The 12,901-nt window shown below is 43.5% G+C and overlaps 1 protein-coding gene across 1 annotated transcript in view; it reads right to left on the bottom strand.

Moving 5' to 3' along the window:
• The window catches only part of LOC127054264 (dual specificity protein phosphatase 13-like), a 36,528-nt gene extending 25,194 nt beyond the window's left edge, over positions 1 to 11,334 (bottom strand). Inside the window, exon 1 of the mRNA XM_050960342.1 lies at positions 11,222 to 11,334. The gene's annotated coding sequence lies outside the window, so the exon portion shown is untranslated. The remainder of the gene's footprint in view (positions 1 to 11,221) is intronic.
• Between the last annotated feature and the right edge of the window lie 1,567 nt (positions 11,335 to 12,901).

Consider the following 12,901-nt stretch of genomic DNA (forward strand, 5'->3'; position numbering starts at 1 on the left):
CTTCAAAGCCAGGGATGGATCAGCACCCAGCTGTGTTACACACAGCCTTTCTTTCCACCAACCACCAGGACAGTTGCACCCCTCTGGGACAATGCCCAGGTTGAAGCATGTGAAAACCAGGTGAAAATGCATTCTTGCTCCAGGGGATCTGGCTGAGGAACGAATGTCTGGAGGAGAGGAGATGAATCCAGTCTGCCCACCTTTAGGAAATGCTGCAATCACTTCCTCTTTAATAAACCTTTCCCACCATAACCAGAACAACAGTCACAACTTCAAATCCTACCCCAGCGGAGCTTTCCATTGCCTGAGAAAGGAGAGGAACCAGACACTCCTTGAAGTCTCCTTTACATGGATGGCAATCAGATACTATAGTTATGGGCAACAGCACAAAACTGCAAGATAGAAACTGTTAGTGATTCAGGGATCTCTAACATTTTCTCTGTGAAGCACTTCAGTCTGCATTAAAAGTGTGACCATGAACAACTGCCCTGCCCAGCTCAGATGCTGGTATCTCAAATGAAAAATAGAGAAGTGCTTTTTATAGGTTTGCTCACAGCTATAGTCTATAGTTCATGCCCTTCACCCAAACTGGCCCTCCAGACAAACTTCAAGTGGTATTTAGGAAGGTAGACTTAAGTGGGAGGTTTGGCTTATGGAGTCAGGAGAGGTACATGCTGCCATTTTAAGTTTAAAACCCAGAGATTTGCTTGCTTTGCTGCTCTGCTTCGAGTTTTCTGTTGCTCTCCATTTTGGATTGTGATAAAAATGATAATATGGCCCCTCTGTGGGCTGCCACATTGTTGCATTAGATCTCTAGACTACAATTAAGGGTATGTCTACACTGCCTGCTGGATCGGCGGGCATCGATCAATCCAGTGAGGGTTGATTTATTGTGTCTAGTCTAGACGCAATAGATTGACCCCCGAGTGCTCTCCCGTCGACTCCTATACTCCACTACTGCAAGAGGCGCAGGCAGAGTTGACCAGAGTGGTGGCTGTTGACTCACCACAATGAAGACACAGCGGTGAGTAGGTCTAAGTACGTAGCCTTCAGCTATGTTTTTCACAAAGCTGAAGTTGTGTAACTTAGATCAATCCCCCCAGTGTAGACCAGGCCTAATTAATCTCTGAGAATTTCATAGGACTATTGACTTCTCTTGCAGGAAAAATGCCTGGGTGCTGTGAGGATACGTGCACTGTTTCTTTAAATCTGTAGGAGGTCATGATGGTAAATGCCTGCCTGAGTCCTGCCTACCCTATATCTTCTTCCACCATTGGATTGATGCCAATGGTGAATTATGTGCAATAGCCTTATTGAGAAGAAGCTTGAGGATTACTCAAGCTCTGTTAGAAGTGGGGGTGGGGCTCAGTTTTCACTGTTCGATAAGGCAAATCATCCCTTGTCCCAGGTGACATTTTATGCATTGGGGCTAGAGTGGCCAGAGCCTGGAAAGGTTGAGAGTTTTGGTTTGGAGGTCCAGCTCCAGTTCCATCCCCTTGAACTTTGGGAAATTTGCATCCAGATCCAAATGTCACGGCTAATACATCCTCCTAGTATGGACTCCAATAATCCAAACATTCCCAAACTTGGAGAAATTTGGATCTCAGTTCATTGAGGCTCACCTCTAATTTAGATAGTCCCCCAAACATAGGATGCTTATCTCATCGAGCCAAATGATTTGAGACTGTACAATTCATTTAGAACACTTTCTCTTCCCACTTCAAGACTTCTACTTGAAGTGATGCTTGCGTCAGATTTGGCTCTTCCTGTAGATAGGGGTAAAATTTGGAAGTAGGATTCTGAATTTGCCTTCTGTATGCAGGTTTTACGCAGGTGTAACTATAGTGACTCTGGTGGCATTATTCCCGATTTGCACAAGCATTAATGATCTGGATGATGGGATGGATTGCACCCTCAGCAAGTTTGCGATGACACTAAGATGAGGGGAGAGGTAGATATGCTGGCAGGCAGGGATAGGGTTCAGAGTGACCTAGAAAAATTCAAGGATTGGGCCAAAACAAATCTGATGAGGTTCAGCAAGGAGAATTGTAGAGTCCTGCACTTAGGACAGAAGAATCCTATGCAGTGCTACAAGCTGGGGACTGACTGGCTAAGCAGCAGTTTGGCAGAAAAAGACTTGAGGATTACAGTGGATGGGAAGCTAGATATGAGTCAACAGTGTGCCCTTGTTGCCAAGAAGGCTAACAGCATATTGGGCTGTGTGACAGGGTGCTAAGCAGAAAGCTGCTTAGCCAACCCCCTGTCACTCCAGCTCCAATTAAGGGAGGTGAATTGGAGCTGGGTAGATCACCTGGCCCTGATTGGGGGAGCTGGAACAGCTGCTGCCTCATCAGGCTGAGGCTGGATAAAAGCCCCAGGGGAAGGAAGCCAGGGAGGAGCTGGGAAGAGGGGAAGCTGCACTAAGGGAAAGCAGGGATGAGTAGCTTGTCCTTTCTCTCCTGCTGGTAGACAAGCAGAAATGGATTGTGTGTATTGTGATGAAAAGGTGGTGGGAAGACTATTTGTACAATAATGCACCAGGTGAGCACTGCAACAAAAGACTCTGACTTTTTCAGCGCAATGGGGGCAGGAGCCAGGTGGGCCCAGCAGGGACCCCGCTACAGGCTGCATTAGTAGGAGCACTGCCAGTAGATCGAGGGAAGTGATTATTCCCCCCTATTCGGCACTGTGAGGCTACATCTGGAGTATTGTGTCCAGTTTTGTGCCTCCACTACTGAAAGAATGTGGACAAATTGGAGAGAGTCCAGCAGAGGGCAACAAAAATGATTAGGGGGCTGGAGCACATGACTTACAAGGACAGGCTGAGGGAACTGGGGTTGTTTAGTCTGCAGAAGAGAAGAGTGAGGTGGGATTTGATAGCAGCTTTCAACTACCTGAAGGAAGGTTCCAAAAAGAGGATGGAGCTGTTCTCAGTGGTGCCAGATGACAGAACAAGGAGCAGTGGTCTCAAGTTGCAGGGGGGGAGGTCTAGGAAGGATATTAGAAAAAACTAAGGGTGGTGAAGCACTAGAATGGGTTACCTAGGGAGGTGGTGGAATTTCCATCCTTAGAGTTTTTTAAGGCCTGGCTTGACAAAGCTCTGGCTGGGATGATTTAGTTGGGGTTGGTCCTGCTTTGAGCAGGGAGTTGGACTGGCTGACATCCTGAGGTCTCTTCCAAACCTAATCTTCTATGATTCTATGAACAGGGGCAAAATCAGGCCCTTGCTACATCCCAAAGTGATTCTCCCATCCAGTGGGTTACAATCTACAGATTTACAGAATAAATCTCCATTGGCCTCCTGTAGGGAATACAACTGCCCTTGCCTGGTAGAAGAATATGTGTCACTTTGATTTTGTTCTGTAAGTGACCAGATGGCTTCATTTCACTTATATCAATAGTTCTCTCAACCTTTTTCATATCAGGACTGCCCCTAGGTGTCTCACTCTCATCTAAGTAGGACCTCCCACTGTCCCAGTTAGCAAGTGTTGTGACCACTGGTTGCTTGTTCACATGATGTTTATTTGCATCCTCGCTGGGGGTTGTGGCCCCCAGTTGGAGAACCCATGATTCACACCATCTTATTAGCAGATAGTGTTTGTTTTGGGTACTCTTGCAGAGAAGCACAAATTTTGGACTATTCACAGCTGATTTGGGCTGATTTCTTCCAAGCAGGTACAGAAATGACTATTGAAGAGGTAACTGATGGTGATGTGAGTTAAACGCCAGTGTGATGGCTGTGCAGGAAAGGGATTTGTTAGGACCTTATCCTCACAAGGTAAATTCTCATAGCAGAAAACATTCTCTCTTTGCTGGGATGACTGTCATACCCAAAGCAACTTGTAAAAAGCATGTCATGCTGACCCACCAGGCATAAGCCTTCTGCTATTTAACATACAGGCTTGTTTTCGAGAGCTGTCAACCTGGATATCTTGTCACCATCTGTGTTGAACAAGAGGAGGCCACAGCGAGCAGGTCCAACTACAGTTAGCTAGATGACAGAAGTACTAAATGCTGCTGCTTCCTGTCTGTCATCCACTCCTCTCACCCATTGCTAGGTTTACACCCTTGTTCCTTTTCTCAGTTTACCCACTTTTCCAGATTGGCTCAGCTGATCTCTGTCCCAAATAGTCTGACAGAATGGTGTTTATTACTTTTATTGCCAGAGCCTTATCATGCTAGGCATTGTACAAAAACACAGCTGTAATCCACACCCACTCCGTATGGGGCTCTGTTCCCCTCTAGTGGTGGCCAGGCCACACATAGAGGTTGATGAGCCTGCTGTATCTTTTAGCTCAGGCTGAAGAGGTTTATGGTTTAAGAGCCAGAGGTCCTAGGTTCAATCCCATTACTTGTAAAGAGACAACGCTTGCCCCAAAGAGTTTACTGACAAAGTACTTATCTAGCAGATATAAAGTGCATTAGCTCCAAAGTACTTCCCCATTAAAACTGCCAAAAAAGAATGGGTTAACTTTCCTGTCTATGAAGGTCATTGCTAGTAGGTTGCTTCCTGCCATGTCTATTTCTTTAGGGCTAGCTGCAGTGTTGCTGCCTCTGTTCCTGAACCATAGCCTTTGCTGTAAGTTGTGGTGTACCAGTAGCTCTGTGCTACTAGCTTCAGGAGAACAATGATTTGGGTATCTCTGTATTTACACAGGAGGAAGGCTTTTACACTTAGTGAGGGAGTAAGAGGAATGAAGGGAAATGGCAGGAGGTTGACAGTAAGTATATTAAGAATTGGCATTTTATGGCAGTCCGAATCATTACTAAATTTAGCCTGTGACGCAGGCATTAGTATCCTCATTTTACAGATGGGGAAACTGAGGCAATGAGCAGTTATGTGACCGCAGGTTATTCGCTTAGCCAGAGGCAGAGCTATGCAAAATGTTGGTAGCGAAACCCTAATCCAGGCAAAGTCCAAAACTTGGGACAGATTTGTGCAAAGCTACATCTGTCTCCCAGGGAACCTAGGTCAGTCTAGGGTCTGAAGCGTAAAGTGGGAAAAAATTAGTACTTCTGCATGATCCCCACTCCAAAATGATGCTTTGGGCTGAGTATTGCTTTGAGTTTTGGGGTTCACTTGACCCTGAAGTTCAGAAAGAAATTCAGGATGTGCAAACCCAAACCAAGGAAGATGTGACCCCTTGAGTATTGAAACATCACAGCTCCACATGCTGTTCTCCGGGACTCCTGGCTCCTTCCCAGACAGAGCTGGGAAAACTTGTAAGTTCCTTGCTGCTGCTGCTGTGGGACCCCCATCATATAGCAGGCATGCACCTGCATTAAATGCCGTGACTGCCTCTGAATTTTGCTTTCTCAGTGGCTCTTCACCTCTTTACCCACTAATCCGAACAGCATGACTGCCTCTTGCAGAGGCCAAGATTCAGCATATCAGAGAGCCTTCAGAAGTGCGGCTTCAGCAGCACATTCCTTCCACCAGTCTCTTTTGGCAAAGAGATGAGCCATGCCACTTGTACCAACATCCTGTCTTTCCAGTTTCCAGCTGGATAATAGGCAAAGGTTGACACCTCCCTGCCCATTGCGAAGTAGACACAGAACAGGAGAGAGGAATGGAAATCCTCCCACGCTGGGAGACTTAAAACAGACAGAAGCAATTCAGCTGTTTTGTTTTATTCCCACAGTAAGGCCACAAGCCACCTGTTAAATCAGGTTTGTGAGCTAAAGCTTATTGGAATTTGAGACGCTTCAGTCTTGGTGCTTGGGTATGGATCAATAAAGGTTTCTCCGATAACAGTGACAAAATGCATGTGCTACCCATGCAATCCCAGGTGCCCCTCATAAATCATTAAAATACTGGCCTGTTATAATCAGACCCCTGGGTACAGAGTAATGCACCATTTGAGAACTAAAAATAATAAAGTAAATTAGTACAAAGGTCAAACTGAACTTGAACAGACTGGGATTTGCTAGCTTACCCTCTCACAGTCTAAAAAATACAGTGGAAATAAATGAAATCCCAATGTACGTAAGCCATCATTGTAAAATCTCACTGTTAAGCCAGCTGTAGTGAAGACAAACAGGAACTGATCAGATTTTGCCTTGTGGGTGACTTTCATCAGTTTTCTGGATTCAGAATATGTCTGTTGTTTTGGATCAGCCTGAGTATAGATTAATTCTTACCACATTTCTAGAATAACTAACCATTCAAGATAAAAACAATCCAAAACATAACGCACGTTACAAGCAAAAAAGAGAAAAGAACAAGATTTACCCTGGAAAGGAAAGATATCTATACAAAGAGCAGTATGAGGAACTAGTTAACCATTTAAAAAAAAAAAGAGGCACAATTAGAGGGCAATGTATTGGCTAATGTGATTGTGTTCCACTGTATTCTATTGGATGCAATGGCCAACCTTATGAAGGGCATGTCTCCCTCTAGTGGCTGGAGGCCTAAGGAGGCTATAATCACTAATGCTGCTTTAGCTGAAGGAGATGCTCCTTAAACTCAAATGGTAGGAACCTCTGTTTTTTGGAGCAAAAGGATCTGAATTCCATCTACACTTACAGCGTTGTATGAGAGTGAATGTTATGGGCTATAAATGGTCTAAGTGAACTGAGTGTGTGGTTTGATTGGCAGCGAGGTTTATGTGGTTACAGAATGATCCCAAAGACTAACTTCTAACTATTGTGCTCCCATCTGTCTATATCCACTTGTTGTTGTCTCTTGACTTTATATTTGGGTAATAAGTTCTTGGGGGCAGGACCATTAAATACAGTGCCTAGCAATACGTATAATAAATGATAATAACTGGATCCCCTTCATCCCATGTGACACTCTAACATTTGGAGGAGGCAGGGTTTTAAAACTGTATTTAAAAAACAATTGGGCATAGAGATTCCCCTCCTGTTTTTTTTTTCCGGTGTTGTTCTTTTAGTGGTGCTCTGCATGGGTTCTCCTCAAGTTTCAGTTCTATTTGTGCCAGCTATCCCTGTGGCTTCCTTTGCAACAACCACCCTTCTGTCACAGAGGACTGGGTACGGCTCTGTTCTGAGACTGCTGTTGGACTGGCTACAGGCATTATAGCAAAGACATATCAGCTGCTATTGTGGAGTATTGAAAACTCTGTTAAAATGATACTATCGCTTTAAGAGTCAGGGGCTTCCTGGTCCTGCTTACAGCCTAGGGAACTCTATAGGGAAGTGTGTGATCTGGTTCTTCAGCAGGCAATCCGCAAAAAGTCAGGCTAGAGCAAGGTGGTTTGAGTTGTGCCTTAGGGAGCAGCCTGCTTTATCTCTCACTGTTGGTTCTTGTGTGCTAGGATTTTGCATTTTAAGAAATAAAGTAGTGTCATTGCAATCTTTCAGGGAGAGTATTTGAGTATTGTTTTTTGTTTCTAACTTTGTGGGTAAAACATGAATCTATCCAATCTTGGATCTCACCATTGTGCCTTCTCAAGGCTCCCAACTTGAGGCACCAGAGAAAGGTCCGAGGAATTGGCCCAGGATCTTTTTCACAGCAGAGCACAGCACTGAACAACAGGGTCACTAGACCAAGCCTATTGCTTCCATTGCAAAGCAGTGAAAAAAGTAATCATGAAATGTTAGCAATTAATAATAAATCAAGTAAGAACTAGGTTATTAATCTGGTGAGAAAGAGAAGGGCTTGATGGGTCTGCCCATGAGGGGGGCCAAAGAGTCTAAAGTCAGGACTGGACTTGTTCTAAACTCCTGGGACAATCAAGTTATGGTACTGTACTTCCTGGGCAGAGCTCCAGGGACAATCAAGGTATGGTTCTGTACTTGCTGGGAAAATCTGGCTCTCAGTGACACAAATGTAATCCTACTGAAGCCAGTGGGGTTGCACTGCTAGGGTGTAACAGCTATTCATATGTATAAATAGATATATCAATATCTTAAATGGAATAATGTTGATAAAAGATGTATTGAATGTCCAATTAAAGCATACAATCATCAAACTTTATTTGGATTGTTCTTAAACTGGGGAAAATATTGGAATGAGAAAGGACAGTCAATTATCTCATTCCTCAATATGTGCTAGAGGTAGAGTTGTAGCACAGCCTCGTTTGGGGGCTTCATGTAGATACATTGGTCAACAGTAATATTCAGAAGAACTTAATTTTCTCACAGGACAAAGGATCGCCTTTTTTGACTGTGTGGTTGCGTATCTTTGTGGTGAATAAGGAAGAATTTGAACCTCCCTGGTCATATTGCCCTTGTCCCCCAGCTGTACTCTGTAGTGTGAGCATTGAGGATGAACTGAAGTCTTGCAGAGAATCTACAACCAGGATTAGAGTAGTGTCAATCTTTCATAATGAATCCCAAAGCCACATGAAATCTCCAAGAGACAGAAAATGGAATACTAGGGATTTCCTTAACAGTCTGAATCTTGGACCTCATTTGCCCCCTCCTCCAAAAAAAAAAAAAAAGGCATTTTTAGACAAGCTTGGGTCAATGTTATGATATCTAGAACAAACTCGTGCTGGATGGGAAACAACTTTTCTGATCCACAAGAGTTTTCAAGATATCAAAAAACTTTTTCCAGGACCAAATCAGAAGTCAAAATCTTGAAAATTTTTGTGAATGGATAATCCAAAAACTTAAGTGGGCCAGCTGACATCTTTCATTTCAATAACCTGTAAAAATTACATTTCAATTGAGCCTTTTTTAATTTAACTTTTTTTTTACTATAAATAATTAAAATTTCTAAACAAAAAAGCTATTTTAAACCAGCAAACGAAAATTTTCTTTTAAAAAAATGTCAACACGGTTTCAAACGTCTCTTTTCAATTTTTTTTCTAAATCAAGAAATTCATTAAAACTGACCCTTTCTAAACAAAAACTGTTTGCCGGACAAATCAACTTTTTCTAATGAAAAAATGTCTGAAAATTCTACACTAGCTCTAGACCAACTCATGGGAAACTCAGTGGCTTATGACCCACGAGCTACATGAAAATTGGCAGTTTTGGCTGTTTTGTTCTGAATTTTGGTGCTATTTTTTTTCTTTTGTATGGCTCGTATAGAGCAACAACTACAATTTCACCTGAAGTTGATCGAGCCAAATGGCTACATCAGGAGTAGCAGAATTTTTTGCAGTGATACTTCCTTCATATTTATAAATTGGGCAGTAGGTAATGATATATTCAATGGTCTGTCATGGGGAACCACACTCAGACACTGGGGAGTCCTTGATTTTCCATTTGTGCATTAGATATCTGAATCTACTATGGTTGGTTTGAATTCAGTTCAGAGTTGACCAAGATGACAGTGGAAGGTCAAACACAGGAACCTTCTGCATGGGATCTGGCACAAGGTGCTTATTTTTTAAGTCTTGTTTAGCCCAATCTGCTTTCCAAGCATCCTTCTGATCATACCCTGATTGCATGAGGTTAAATGAATGTTCCCACAAAGGTTTGCAAGACTTAAGATGTTGCAGGGGGGCATTGTCAAGGTCTTGGTGAATAGGAAGATGTCTGTTTTCCTGGATTCGCTAAGCTTTGCGGAATGTTGCAGCAGTTTGGCATATTGGCTGGAAAGCAGTGTTAGATAGGACAGGTAGCCATAGTGTTGGAGTCGACTTAAGGGTTCCTGTGATGCACCAGATCACTGTATTCAGCTGGGTATCCACAAATTGTGTGTGGCTGCATCTCCTCCATACTGGTTCACAATGTTCAGCTACTGAATATACAAGTGCTATTGCAGATGTTCTCAGAACTGATGCTGGTGCACCCCAGGTTGTACCTGCTAGTTTCTGGATAATGCTGGTTCTTGTTTTTATCTTTGAAGCTACCTTCTCAAGATGATCATGGAAGAAGAGGGTGTGGTTGAGTTTCACTCCAAGATATGTTGGAGTGTAATCGTGTTGCATATTTTTACCACAGAAAGCTACTTTCAGTGGGGTTTTGGCACTCCTATTATCAAGATGAAATGCGCTTACTATTTTTCCAGGATTTGGTTTGAGCCTCCATTTCCAGAAATATTGTTCCATATTTTGGAGGTCCTAAGTTAATGCTTTCTCAATGTCATGGATGTTTGGTGCTTGGATTGTCATGGCAAGATCATCTGCCTATCCAAATTTTCATGATTTAGTTGGAGGCATATCACTTATGTAAATATTTAAAAGCATTGGCGCAAGTACAGAGCCTTATGGTAGCTCATTGTTTATGATATGGGGTGAGCTGGTCTTATTACCCAGGTACATCCATAGGCATCTGTTACTCAGCATGGTCCACAGCAGGTGAAGTGTTCGGTAGCAAGGTATAATTATTGCAAGTTTCAGCATCAGGTCTTTAATCCATACAATATCATATGCAGATGACAGGTCAAAAAATACTGTGCCAGTCTTTAGGGGGTTTTTTATAGCCAGCCTCAATGTGAGTTGTGAGTGCCAGAACTTGGTCACAACAACTACGTTTTGGCTGGAAGCCTGCCTGTTCGAGAGGGATAATTGGCTCAGTAAAAGGGCGTATTGTTTTGAGGATGATACGTTCAAGAAGTTTATAGGTTGTACATAGCAGAAAAATTGGCCTACAGCTTGGGGCTACTAGGAAGATGAAACTCAAAGCGAAACTCAGCAAATGTGGGTCTCTCAAAAACTGACACCAGAAAACAAGATGTTTGTATGGACCCCTGAGAACTAAACCACTGGGAATCAGACAAGCTCTGTGCACAGTCCTTTTGCCCACAGGTGAGAGTGCTCATCAATGAAACCATAGAGATGCTTTAGAAAGACAGCATGACATATCTTGGTCTCAGATACAATTTGCCCTGAAGTTGATGAGAGTTGTGCATGTCTATCTGAGGGCAGGATATAGCCTGTAGAATGGAAAACAGATGTAAAGTGAGCAGCTTTCATGCTATACTATGATAGTCTGAATTGTTTCCATCATAAGTAATTCCCCACTATCCAACTCTAAAGTGCAGGCACTGCTGCCTTTATAGGCCTCAGGGAGAGGAAGCAAACTAGTCTTTCATTCTTTCCCCAACCTTACTGCTCATATTTTGCTTTCAGTGACTAACTCTTCAAATCCTTCATAATATTTCATTCCAATAAAAGATATTTACTGAGGGGGGGTTGTAGCAGTGGTAAGACTGTGTTTATTATTGTAGAAACAGCACATGACTAGCTTCACAGTAAGGAGAAGCCAAGAACACAGAGCACTGCAAATCTATCAGAGCAACAGCATGTTTTCCACCTGTTGAGGCAGAGATCACAATACAACAGATGCACAAAATAATTACCTGCACCTCAAAGGCAGCTCCAGGTCCTGCAACTTCTGCTCCCTGCCTAGCAGACAGCAGGAGAATGGAATCACAAAACAGGGGCATTGAGTAAGTAGAGTGGATATTGCTCTTGAAAGAAAGGAGGGCAACCACACTAAAGAGAAACCTTAAGGTGAAGGATGTGAAAGAAAGATCAGAGAGAGCATGAAGCTAAGAGAAGAGGGGAGGAGTGTAGCATTGGAGCCTCAGCAGCCAGCTCTAGTTTTAAAGAGACAATCATGTTTTTTACACACTCCTTTTAAAGACTGCCCTTTTAACTTTAATAACCTCATAGATTATTAAAAACAGAAACAAACATGCTCTTCAAATCTGTTAGGACCCATTTCCCTCTCTGCGATTGCCCCATGATGACTGGTCAGGTTAGAGGTGTGTGGCCCCCATGGAAAAAGCCACAGGAGCAGAAGATGAGCACTGAGGCCTAAGCTATCCGCAACGAGACCCAGTTCCTCTTTGCCTGCTGTGGCCCCGGCAGTCCAGCTGCATTGGACTGTGCTACTAGGCATTCCCTCATCTGTGGGTGCCCTGGGAAACCTGGTGGGGGTAAAGGGAGGGGTAACATAAAGGTAAAACAGCTTCAAGTTCTAAGAGTAAATTGCATGGAGCTAGAAGGGGAATGATTTGCATCACCTTGGCTCTGCCCTTGGCTTAGTCTCCTCCTCCTACCCCTGTGTGGACTGCATGGAGAGAGCTCTGCAAGGCCTGAGTGGTGCCGGGTGGCCAATTCCCAGGGAGTGGCTCTAGCTTTTTTGCCACCCCAAGCATGGCAGGCAGGCTGCCTTTGGTGGCTTGCCTGCGGGAGGTCCCCGGTCCTGCAGATTTGGCGGCATGCCTGTGGGAGGTCCGCTGGTCCTGTGGCTTCTGTGTACCCGCCGCCAAATTGCCACTGCTGAATCCGCGGGATCAGGGACCTCCCACAGGCAAGCTGCTGAAGGCTGCCTGACTGCTGCCTGGAGCCACCGCTGCCAATACTACAGACGTGGTAGAGTTCCCTTCTACATGAAAAGGGTAGATCTCTATATAAAGGAGCCTGCCATGCATAGATCGGGAGCGAGAGGGATGATTTCCCCCATGATTTTATCTTGATAGAAGCAGATGATGAGCCCTGTGTGCTGAGTTGGAGCGTTCCTTTAAATTCTTACATAGTGAGGACCATGCTATAAATTCTTAGATAAACAGTGTCTCCTTAACCCTGGGATAGCTCTGTGTATAATTTCCCATGCACACAGTAATGTCTGCTGGTCCATATTTAGCAGGAATTAATTTAAATGAATTTTCTAGGTCTGTGCTCTTTGCTCTCAGAGATTGACCAATTGCACGTTCCTACTCATTGCCTTCCCAGCCCTATAGTATGCATTACCTCAATAATTGCAATTTACAAGGGATTATCATTGCAAAAATCACATTTCTCACATTCTGCTTTGGTTTTAAGTAACCCCTAAGATCACTATAATTGAAAAGAGTTACCAAAAAAATATATTTCTCTATTTTTTCAGTTTGCTTCGTGCATTTGACAGCATTTTGTGTATAATCAGTTTAATGTTTTCCCTGTATATTAGTCAATCATTCAAAAGACTCATATAAACATCAGGATGGGATCAGGAAAACCTTACAAAATGTTGTGAAGTGCATTATTATAGA

This window comes from Gopherus flavomarginatus, chromosome 6, assembly GCF_025201925.1.
Source record: "Gopherus flavomarginatus isolate rGopFla2 chromosome 6, rGopFla2.mat.asm, whole genome shotgun sequence".
Taxonomy (NCBI): domain Eukaryota; kingdom Metazoa; phylum Chordata; order Testudines; family Testudinidae; genus Gopherus; species Gopherus flavomarginatus.